Below are 11719 nucleotides of genomic sequence, written 5' to 3'. Positions count from 1 at the left end.
GGAAAAAGTCTTTTCCAATACTCTTGTAGTCCTCACTTTCTCATTACTAATCAATAATAAAGTGGAGTACATACAGTAAACTCATTCAGGTTGCATCTTCAGTCTAACTACTTGTGCATTTTAGTGGCATTAAAAAGTGCTTCTATGCCGACGCACTGAATATGTAATAGGTTTGCAGAATTTTGACGTGACAGAATGGGTTTTTAGCTTAAGTGTGTGTAGAAGAACTGCAAGGTTTGTGCCTATGTGTGCATAGAGTGCTACATGTGTAAAATCTGTATGATTTGGGCAGTTAAAGTGCTGATTTTGCCTCCGAGTAAGAAAAGTACTACACAAAATGTATAAAGGATCGGCACATTGGCTGCCTTTGCTGATGCCCCCGTTGCCTAATTTGTAGTGCAATGGTTAAGTTGCAGAGTGTGGTTGAACTTGGTTAGGAGACTTAGTGCCTCTTTCCGTGTCCTACTGATGATAAGGATGGCTTGATACAATTTTCTAAGCCCAGTATATTGAGAAAAGAAGTAAGTGAAGAAGAAGTGTGGAGTCGAAAGTGGTTCTCCAATTTCTCTCCACTTGCTAAAATTGCAAAGTCTCCATTATAGCATAGAAGAGAGCGTTAAAGTGTGGTAAATAATTTTTCTTTACCTGGACTTAATTTGATACAGAAACATAATAAAATAGCTCAGTAAAATGAGAGGCAGAATCCGTGATATTAGAGATTCGGAATGGGCTTTATTCCAATAATCGATTATAATCGGTTGCTCCAAGTTCCGTCACCACGGAGGTTCAGGAAGTGAAGTACATACTTTATTGACAAGAAGTAACTTTTATAGTACATACATTACAATGAAGCGAATGCAGTAGGCGTAACAATTGATAAGGAAAATGACGATTTGTCTGCGTAACCAGAAAATGGGTGTAATAAGGAGTAAAAAGGAACATAATTGGTTATGATGTCATATATAGGTGGATCTATAAGATAATACTTGGCATAGATGCGCGCGCAGCAGCATGACGTGTAATTGACGTGCAACTAGGGGGTGAAGGGGACTTGACATTTAGCTCTACATGTGGAGACAAAAAGTCTGGGGGGTCAAGTCAACCTAATCCCAAATCATATCTAACATCCTATGTTTAAAGAACTATGTTATCCACAAAAGAAGGACTCTCGGACAGAATCTATTCTATACTGACTGTGCGTGCGTGTACAAGCGTCTAAGTGTCTACACTGAATGTGAGGGGGTAGAAATATTCCATGGTAACAGGACTATGAATTACTTGCATAAGGGCAGAGAAGCCGGGCCTTTTGCTCGGTAACTGGAAGAATGTTTACTTAAACTACTAGGCAGGAATGCATCGGCTGAGGGGGAAGCAGATAATTCGAAGGTGAAATACAGTTCTTGGCAGAGAATAGGCTGATGTCAGGCTTCGGGAGCCGCGCAGAGAATGAGACAAAGTTCATGGTCACAGATGCAGGCTCAGACTGGAGCTTTCAGAGGCAGAAAGCAAGAGGAGTTTGATGACAGAATCAGGGCCTACTTGCCTGGACTGTAAAATGGCATAAGTGAACCATATAAAGCCGGTGGCCTTTCATATTTAGGAATGGAATATCCGGCCTATTCATGGCGGATCTGACAGAGGACATGTTGACGGTGGACGCACATGTATTTGCGTCTTCATAACTGGAACTGGAGGGAACATACATGTACTTGTGACATGCACATAGAACCGTTGGGGTCCAAGATAGGGGGACATAACTGACCAGAAAAATCCATATTTCCACATTCCCTCCTTGTCCCCTACTTGCCCTTCAAGAGATATCAATCTTCATTAATCCATTGATCTGTTCATATAGCATCATTTGTTCTTCTTTCTTCTTCCGTGACGAATGAAATCTTGGTGGTGGAATACACGATGTGGCACACAGACCACAAATCGCTGGTCCACATTGTAGACATAGACAGCAACTGAATAGTATGAGAAGGCCAATACCTAGGAAGGATAAAACTCTCCATCCCCAGGCTGATATCACACTCCAAAACCAACTGGACCAAGTCCAAGTGCCTGGGTTCTGGTGTATCTGGTTTACAATCTTATGAAGGCGAATGATGGCTTTATATACAGATGGCGAATTTTCTGGTATGAATACGCAGCAGCTTGATCCGATGACCCTACAAGCTCCGCCCCTATCAGCCAGGATGACGTCAAGGACAAGACGATTTTGAAGCACAACAATCCGCATAGCAGACTGCTCTTCTGTTAAATTGCCTAAGGCGGAAATAGTCTCATTCACTACTGCTTCAAGGGTTCTAGTTAATCTACGTATCAGCTTACTATTAGTAACAGTACCTATATAGGGAAAGATGCCTTTATTAAAATCTACATACTTGTCCCATGCCGTCTCAGTGTAATCGACGATGGGGAGATCTCTCCGCTCTCTGTTGTGTACTAAATGAATATTTCTGTAATAATCAGGAGGAGCTAGGAAAACAGGTGGCAAAAGGAATGCAATGTAGCAGGTACCATCCCAATCTAGAGGTAGACGCATATATGCAGTCTGACCACATATAAAGTAGGAGTGGCGATAAGCTCTAAATGAAGATTTGCCTTGATCACTGAATTCTACTATAGTAGTGCATTTACTATGGCCCATATGTATGGAACCAACCTTTCTTACACATAATTCACCCTTCGCTGGGAATACTGACATGGTGGGTAAGACTAGTTCAACTTCAGATACGACATTTAGAATCATGAGATTAGGTGTAAAATTACCTAATCCATATACTTCATTTTCTAGATCAGTTCCTGTTCTTTTGGGGCGACCCTCCTTGTCAGGGTAGCAGACCTTGAGTAAAACTAGGTTCAGGTTTCCCCATACCCAATGATCTTGGTAAACTGCTGTGTCTGAGTCTATGGAATTGATTAAACTAAACCATGCTCCACAGGAGCCATTATGTGTAAATGGGTGTGGAAAGAATGGCAGGACTCCTTCATAATTCTGATAGGGAGGGAGCCGACCACACACCCAACAATTAGTAGCATTACTAGTCTGATGGGAATAATGTAACATACTAATGAAAGTGTTATTGCGCAGCGCAAGTCTATAAGACAATTCATGCGGAGGTAAGTCACTAAAAGAATGTTCGGCAGTAACATTATAAACATGTCTAGAAATAGGGTAATATATGTGCAACAATATACTTGCAGTAATTATTAAAAGACTCAAGAAAAACAAAATTAATAATGTCACTATGCAGTGGCTACGCAGTGATTTACAATACGCCTGTCGTTTCAACATTTTCCGGGTATTTTCTCTACTCAGGTCCAAGGGATACATGTCAGAGACAATTCAACCGCTTCACCTTGGAGAGGACTTAAACAATCAAATTGCTCGACTTGTTGGGCCTAAGTTTTAGTTTGTAGTTTTCAGAGTTATTCTGTTCAACAAAAGGACGTTTTGAATCAGTCTGTGAGGGAGTGCAGGGCACAATGTCTATATCCGAGGATAGTCCATGAAATTTCTTGATATGACTTGAATGAATCCAGCCCTTGCGGCCCTCGATCTTCACGGCTGTCCTTGTGGTCAGCAGGACCAACTTGGGTGTTTTCCACCTGGGCTCCAGCTGAGTCTTTCGGTCGAAATTCCTCACAAAGACGAGATCACCCGGAACTACGTCATGGGGTTTCACCTCAGTGTTGTCGGGAAAGGCTGCAGCTACCTGTGAACGACAAGATTGTAGTGCAGACATCAAGGAAGCCAAGTAATCTGTCAGCATATTACAGTCAATATCAGTTATTTTGCGTGGCATAGGCGTCCCCCACATATTTGGTGGTCTGCCGAAGATCACCTCATACGGGGATAGCCCTGTTCGAGAGTGTGCTACCATTCTCATGTAAAAGAGTGCAACTGGTAACGCTACTATCCAGTCGACACCTTTCTCTCTGCATATTTTGGACAGTCTGATTTTCAGTATCTGATTATGTCTTTCTACGAGACCTGCTGCCTCGGGGTGTCGGACACAGTGGAATTTCCACTGATATCCTAACAGAAGTGAAACATGTTTCATCAATTCGGATGAGAACGGCTGTCCGTTATCTGAGTGAACAACACGTGGTAAACCGTATCGTGGGAAGAATTCTCGAACCAACTGTTTGGCAGTAGTCGGGGCAGTGTAATCTGAAACCGGGTATGCCTCAGTCCAACGGGACAGAGCGCAGACAACTACGAGAACATATTTGAATCCTCGACATCGTTCCATCTGGATATAGTCCATCTGGAGTACTTCAAAAGGATGATTAGGAGGATGAAATCCACCCTGTTCTACGGGAACGCTTTTTCCTGGGTTAAACTGGCAACAGATCATACAGGTACGGACCTTTTGTTTGGCTGCTGCTCGTAAATGTTTATTGAACCAAATGTGTTGAATGCTGTCTAGCATAGCTTTTTCTCCTAGATGGGCTGGACTATGTATAGTGTTAATTATAACTTGGACCATTGAATCAGGAAGGAACCATACAGACTTTTCCTTCATCATCCATCCTTGGTCCGTGTGGATCCCTCCTAATTCAGTCCATTTCTTTATTTCGTCTGGTGTAGCATGTGTCTGTATGTCAATTACGTCAAGAGTAGGATCTTTAACTGTCATACAATGGGTCGGTGTCGGGACTATTGTCTTTGTCATGTCGGGGGTTTGAGTTTGAGCAGTCTGTTTAGCTGTTCTGTCGGCTAGATCATTGCCTTGGGAAATGATATCAGTAACCTTCGTATGAGCCTTACATTTCATAATTGATATTGCAGTGGGTAGATGTATTGCATCTAATAAGGCATGAAAGAGGGGTCCGTGCTGAATGTGGGCACCGTGGGAAGTTAAATAACCTCTCTCTCGCCACAGCACGCCGAAGTCATGTACAACTCCGAATGCATAACGTGAATCAGTGTATATGTTGACTTTTTTATTCGTGGCTTGAATACAGGCTTGTGTCAGAGCGATGAGCTCTGCGGCTTGAGCTGACAAAGTATTTATACGATTAGTTTCAATGACTTCAGTATCTGTTGTGACTGCGTAAGCGGCCACTAACTCTCCTGTACTTGTTCTCATACATGAACCATCTACATACAATGTCAGGTCTGGATCGGACAATGGAACATCTGTCAAGTCTTGTCTGGGTTTTGTCGTTATAGTAATAACTTCAATACAGTCATGAGCTAGTGGGTCTGTTCCGGTTACTGGCAAAAGTGTGGCAGGATTCAATGTGTTACAGCGTCTGATTTCTATATGTGGCTGAAACAATGTAAGTTCGTACCCTGTAAGTCGCGCTATAGTCAAGTGTTGTGTTTGCGTTCTATTTACAAGAACCTCTACTGCGTGTGGTACTTGAACTGTCAATGGATGTCCTAACACTATGGCATCGCTTTGTCTGATTGCTAAAGCTGTCGCTGCTACTGATTTCAGGCATGCAGGCAAAGCCTGAGCTACGGGATCTAGTGTACTAGAAAAATAAGCACATGGTTTGTGTGCTCCTGCTTGTTCCTGTGTTAGTACTGACAAGGCAGTACCTTCGCGTTCTGTAACAAAGAGTGTAAATTGTTTTCTGTAACATGGCGTTGCTAAAACAGGTGCTTGACATAAAGCTTTCTTTAGGCTTTCAAAAGCTTGTGTATGTTCCTGAGTCCAAGGGAGAACAGTCGATGTGGCTGCCTCCTGTGTGGTTAACTGAATGAGTGGTTTTGCTAGAAATGCATACTGAGGGATCCACTGCCTACAATATGAAGTGAGGCCTATGAAAGCTCGTACCTCCTTTTGTGTCTTGGGTATTGACATGTTAGCTATTAACTGAATGCGGTCCGGTGTAAGCTGCCTTCCCTCCTTGGACAGCGAGTGTCCAAGATAAACAACTCGCTGGACACAGAATTGCAGCTTAGAAGGGGACACCTTGTGCCCCTTTTCGGCTAGAAATTGTAAAACTGTCAGTGATGCTTTTTCACATTCCGGTTCGCTTCTCGCGGTGATCAGCAGATCATCGACGTATTGAAGCAGAGCAGTGTTAACTGGCATGTGGATACTGTCGAGTTCTCGTTTCAGTGCTTGGCTATAGATGCTGGGGCTTTCTGTAAATCCTTGAGGTGCGCGTGAGAATTTAAAGCTACGCCCATTTAAACTAAATCCGAACAAATATTGGCTTTCCGGATCTATTGGGACGCTGAAAAAGGCATTCTTGAGATCAATTACAGTAAAGAATGTTGCTTCGGAATCAATGGCTGTCAGTAATGACGAGATATCTGGGACCACAGGAAATTGTGGCACAATGCACTTGTTTAATTCGCGCAGATCAATAACCAATCGATATACTGGCGGGGCCTTTGGATCTGTTCGTTTAAGAATCGGAATTATCGGTGAATTACATACATTGGAGTCTGTTTCCACAACTACTCCTTGGGCAATGAGCTCGTCAATGATTTGTAGTAAAGCCACTACAGCATCTGGTGGTAACTTGTATTGTCGCATTCGTGGTAGCACCACTCCTGCCTTTAATGTGACTCTATATGGTGTAATATTCATGCAACCAACATCAGTAGGGCCTTGTGCCCATAGATGTGTAGGTAAAGTCTGCAGTCGGGGATCCATGTCTCTAGACACATAGTGACCTTTAAAATCACGTAAAAACAACCTTACTCCTTCCGGAGAACAACATATTATGGCTCCTAGAGCTTTCAATGTTTTTTATCCCTAGCAAATTTTCTGGACATGATTTAGTAAGCAATAAATCTGTAGTTCGGGTCAGAGGTCCTATCGTAAGTGGCAGAGGTTGTGACACTTCATTAACAATAGGTTTTCCTGAAAAACCAAGGGAAATATTCTGAGAGCCTGAGAGGGGTGCCCCTGGAACTTCACTACGTTTTATAGTTGTTCGACTTGCCCCGGTATCGAGTAAAAACTTCCTATCTTGGCCTAATAATTCACTATGTACATAAGGTCCTTCTTGATCTACAGGGATCTCGATAAGGGGTAAGTCAACTTCCCTCTCTAGGCTAGTTCATGCGTAACGCTGATACTCAGGATATTCATACTGTGCGGTCTGATACATTTGTCGTGTTGTTGTCTGTGTGGCAGCAACAGGCAACGGTGGTGCAGCTGGCACAAACTGTGTTGGCTGTTGTGAGGCTGGCATGGCCTGTGCATGCTGCGGAGCTCCTTGTTCATTCTGTTCTTGTCTAAATGGCCGTGATCGATTTGTTGCTGTAGGGATACGGGTACTGGATCTTGGCGTTGGACCTCCCTGGTATGCGGTCTATGTGGGGCGGAATTAGCATACTCGGGAGCTGCGTCATCTAAATATGAGGAAAGAAAAACATCTTCTGCGGTTCTAGGATGCCCCTTAGGATGTACCTTGATTGGGAATAATGGGGGTGGCAAGTCTTTCGGTATCTCTGGAGTAGCCTTAGGTAATCCTTCGGCCAGAAGGGGATACATACCATTCATAAGGGCATTTCTTTGTCTGTCCACTTGTTCTGATTTCACTCGGATACCTTCCTCAATTAATAGATTCTCTCGAACTTTATTTGAACTCTCTTTACTCTTCTCTTCCTGTCTACGTGCTTTTTCTGTGCGTCTATGAGATTCTTTACGCCATAACTCAACGGCGTCTTTCTGTGACTGTCTGACTTTCCTTTTCCATAACTCTTCCTCGACTTTCATGATGCACTCTGCATCCCAGGTCCCCGCTGCGGGCCACCTCTGACTTTCTGGTAATCCCTTGGTGTAGTCTACCCATAAATCAAGAAATAATATAGCGTCTAAGCCATGTTTGTGATACATGAAGTGCCCTGGAGTGTCCCTAGGAGGAATAGGGACGGCTTCTTCGAGAACCCCTTTTCTAGTAGTGATCTGTCTTAATTTCGAAAAGAGCGGCATATTGACAACTGATCCGATACTTAATCTTGAACACACTTAATACAAAAGCACAATAATGAACAACCATTCATACCACAATATGCAGGACGTTTTTAAACACATTAAACATTAAACATTAAACTTTTAACTGAAACAACAATGATGATCGTCTGCATAACTAATCACCAAGCTTAATTCTTGACAATAACTAGATACTTCGGAATACTTGATACACTGCTAAACAGCACAGATACACTGCTAAAACAGTGCAGACCGGATTTGTGTACCCAAACCCGTCTTGACCGGCACAACCTATGTGCACGTCAGAAATGCCTCCCCAGTAATGGTACTCACCGGGTAGCTTCGGAAACGGAAGGCCTCGGTAACTTGAACTTGAACCGGACTGGACTCGACTCGACTCGTCGGAAACTGGACTTGGCTTCGAACTGGTGGGTCTCTGTATACCTCGGATCTTGCTCTCTCTCAGCTAGGCTCTGGTCGGGATACTTCGCACTTCTCACCGCCTCGTCTGGGTGTTGATCGCAGTCTCAGTCGCCCCCGCTTGACCGGAGGGAGATACAGGAAATCCTGCTGGTACGCGTTATTGTCCGTCCAGCTGTGGCAGGAGACCGGGCCTGCAACTCACCGCCGGCGCGTGAGATGAGAAAGTGTCCCTATTCGGGCGCCATTCATGTGGTAAATAATTTTTCTTTACCTGGACTTAATTTGATACAGAAACATAATAAAATAGCTCAGTAAAATGAGAGGCAGAATCCGTGATATTAGAGATTCGGAATGGGCTTTATTCCAATAATCGATTATAATCGGTTGCTCCAAGTTCCGTCACCACGGAGGTTCAGGAAGTGAAGTACATACTTTATTGACAAGAAGTAACTTTTATAGTACATACATTACAATGAAGCGAATGCAGTAGGCGTAACAATTGATAAGGAAAATGACGATTTGTCTGCGTAACCAGAAAATGGGTGTAATAAGGAGTAAAAAGGAACATAATTGGTTATGATGTCATATATAGGTGGATCTATAAGATAATACTTGGCATAGATGCGCGCGCAGCAGCATGACGTGTAATTGACGTGCAACTAGGGGGTGAAGGGGACTTGACATTTAGCTCTACATGTGGAGACAAAAAGTCTGGGGGGTCAAGTCAACCTAATCCCAAATCATATCTAACATCCTATGTTTAAAGAACTATGTTATCCACAAAAGAAGGACTCTCGGACAGAATCTATTCTATACTGACTGTGCGTGCGTGTACAAGCGTCTAAGTGTCTACACTGAATGTGAGGGGGTAGAAATATTCCATGGTAACAGGACTATGAATTACTTGCATAAGGGCAGAGAAGCCGGGCCTTTTGCTCGGTAACTGGAAGAATGTTTACTTAAACTACTAGGCAGGAATGCATCGGCTGAGGGGGAAGCAGATAATTCGAAGGTGAAATACAGTTCTTGGCAGAGAATAGGCTGATGTCAGGCTTCGGGAGCCGCGCAGAGAATGAGACAAAGTTCATGGTCACAGATGCAGGCTCAGACTGGAGCTTTCAGAGGCAGAAAGCAAGAGGAGTTTGATGACAGAATCAGGGCCTACTTGCCTGGACTGTAAAATGGCATAAGTGAACCATATAAAGCCGGTGGCCTTTCATATTTAGGAATGGAATATCCGGCCTATTCATGGCGGATCTGACAGAGGACATGTTGACGGTGGACGCACATGTATTTGCGTCTTCATAACTGGAACTGGAGGGAACATACATGTACTTGTGACATGCACATAGAACCGTTGGGGTCCAAGATAGGGGACATAACTGACCAGAAAAATCCATATTTCCACAAAAGTCGGGGATGGAAGAGGATGAAAATGGGAAGTTTACTTATAGAGAGAAGTGAGAAATGCCCTGTGTGCACACACCGGTGTCTAGAAAAGAGCGATGCATGTGTGCCTCAGTGGCCTAATGGATAAGGCACTGACCTCCTAAGCCAGGGATTGTGGGTTTGAGTCCCATCTGAGGTGATAACAAAAATCCTCCCTCTTTCTTTTCCAGAAAATTAGGTAGATTTATTACATGCTTCCTCTCAGAAGTTTATGAGGGATTAGGTACTTTGAAACGGTCCCATTTTACTTGTGTACACTTCACAGTCATGTTAGTGTTCTGAAACTGCAAAGTATATTTTTAAATGCCTATTTTTGTGAAATGCATTTTCGACCCGCCAGAACATATTCCTTTGGAAAAAATGATTTGAATGGGATTGGTGTGAATCTTGTTTCTAGAGGTGGTGACAGGCTTTCAGCTACTTGAATAGGTCAAGCCAGGATTCATAAAACTTATACAACCTATGTGAGTGTGAAAAATTAGCATATGCAGGAAGGAGCAATTTGTACTACTTTCAAAACAGTTTCACTCCACGTCTGGAAACGTCCAGAGCAATGTAGAGCATACAAATGAGCTTTAAACTCATGAGGAAAGAGGTTTGTATGCAAAAAGAAAAACAAAAGCATATCGTACTCATAAAATTCTCAATATATAGATTCCAAAAAAGTGCTTCTAGCGAAAAGAGCTGAAAGAACACTATGGGATGTAAACCTGAATACCTTTCAATAATATGTTCTCCATCCATGCACACCACCTGTTAAATGGTAGCGGCAGTTTCCGTCGATAACCGTTCAAGTATTGCCCGGCGGTAATCGCCTCTCATACCACTCGATAATTTACCAATGAAAGAGGCAGGCGCCGGAGACTGGAAGGCAGGAAACAAAGTTTTATTCCGTCGGAGCAGAACACATCAGATCAGACAGCACGGTATCGTCACGAGGTGCTCTAACTGCATCTCTGAGGCCTGGCCTCTTATACACAGGTTTATGACTTTATTGCAGGTTTATCATACAAGGCAGATTCTTGAGATTACTTTGATGTATAAAAGAACGTCTTCGGAATCCCCACTTCGAACTCGTTCCCACACATATCTACAGTGGAAGTCCCCACCCCATCTACAGTAGGAGATGGCTATCACGCAGCTGGACATTCCGCCAATTCCCGGGGGTGTGTGCAACCGGCCGGGTCTCAGGGGGTAGGGGCTTTGATCCACTGTAATCCCTTTGATGTGGGGTGTTTCCCTTACAGTAGGGGCAATAAACTGCATCTGCAGGGCTAGGTGATGGCCTGGGATCGATTCGGACAATGGGGCGCAGAGGAAGGGGGTTTTCAAAGAGAGATGCATGACCATGTATGGGATGTCGGTCAGGCATGGGATGTGGTTCCATGGCAGGGTCGCGCAGAAGGAGAGGGTTTATGGCCCGTGTATGAGAGAGCGCGGGTGGCCGGCGCGCGGGGGATGCTTGCAGCGCCAGGGGAACGCGCTGGCGATCGACAATGAGCGGGGGAGAGAGTGGGGTGCCTAAAATGGCGGCTGTGCGTTCGCTGTGCGTGGCGCTGGGGAGAGGCAAGATGGCGCAGATAATGTTCAGTTACAAGCTAAATTTCCACAGTCCTCCCTTTTAACATATCTCGCCAGCTTGACGGGCCGACATTCACCTTCGTTAACCCTTCAGCTATAATATCGTTAATGTTTTTCATACATTCCTTAAAGATACAGAGTTTTTGGGGCAGGCGGGAGTAATCTGACACATTTGTACATAGTTACATACAGTTGATAAAGTAGGCGAGGAGGTAGTACATACAAAATTACATCAGCTGCGCCGCATGTCAGGCCCAGGGATAGGAGGAGGGGAGCTTGTTTGAGCACAAATAGGATACTGTAAAACAAAAAATTTTCTGGCAAAACAAGGGATATTTTGCACATTACTT

The sequence above is a fragment of the Triturus cristatus genome, chromosome 4_1, assembly GCF_964204655.1.
Source record: "Triturus cristatus chromosome 4_1, aTriCri1.1, whole genome shotgun sequence".
NCBI classification, from domain to species: domain Eukaryota; kingdom Metazoa; phylum Chordata; class Amphibia; order Caudata; family Salamandridae; genus Triturus; species Triturus cristatus.
Note: the sequence above shows the minus strand (reverse complement) of the source record.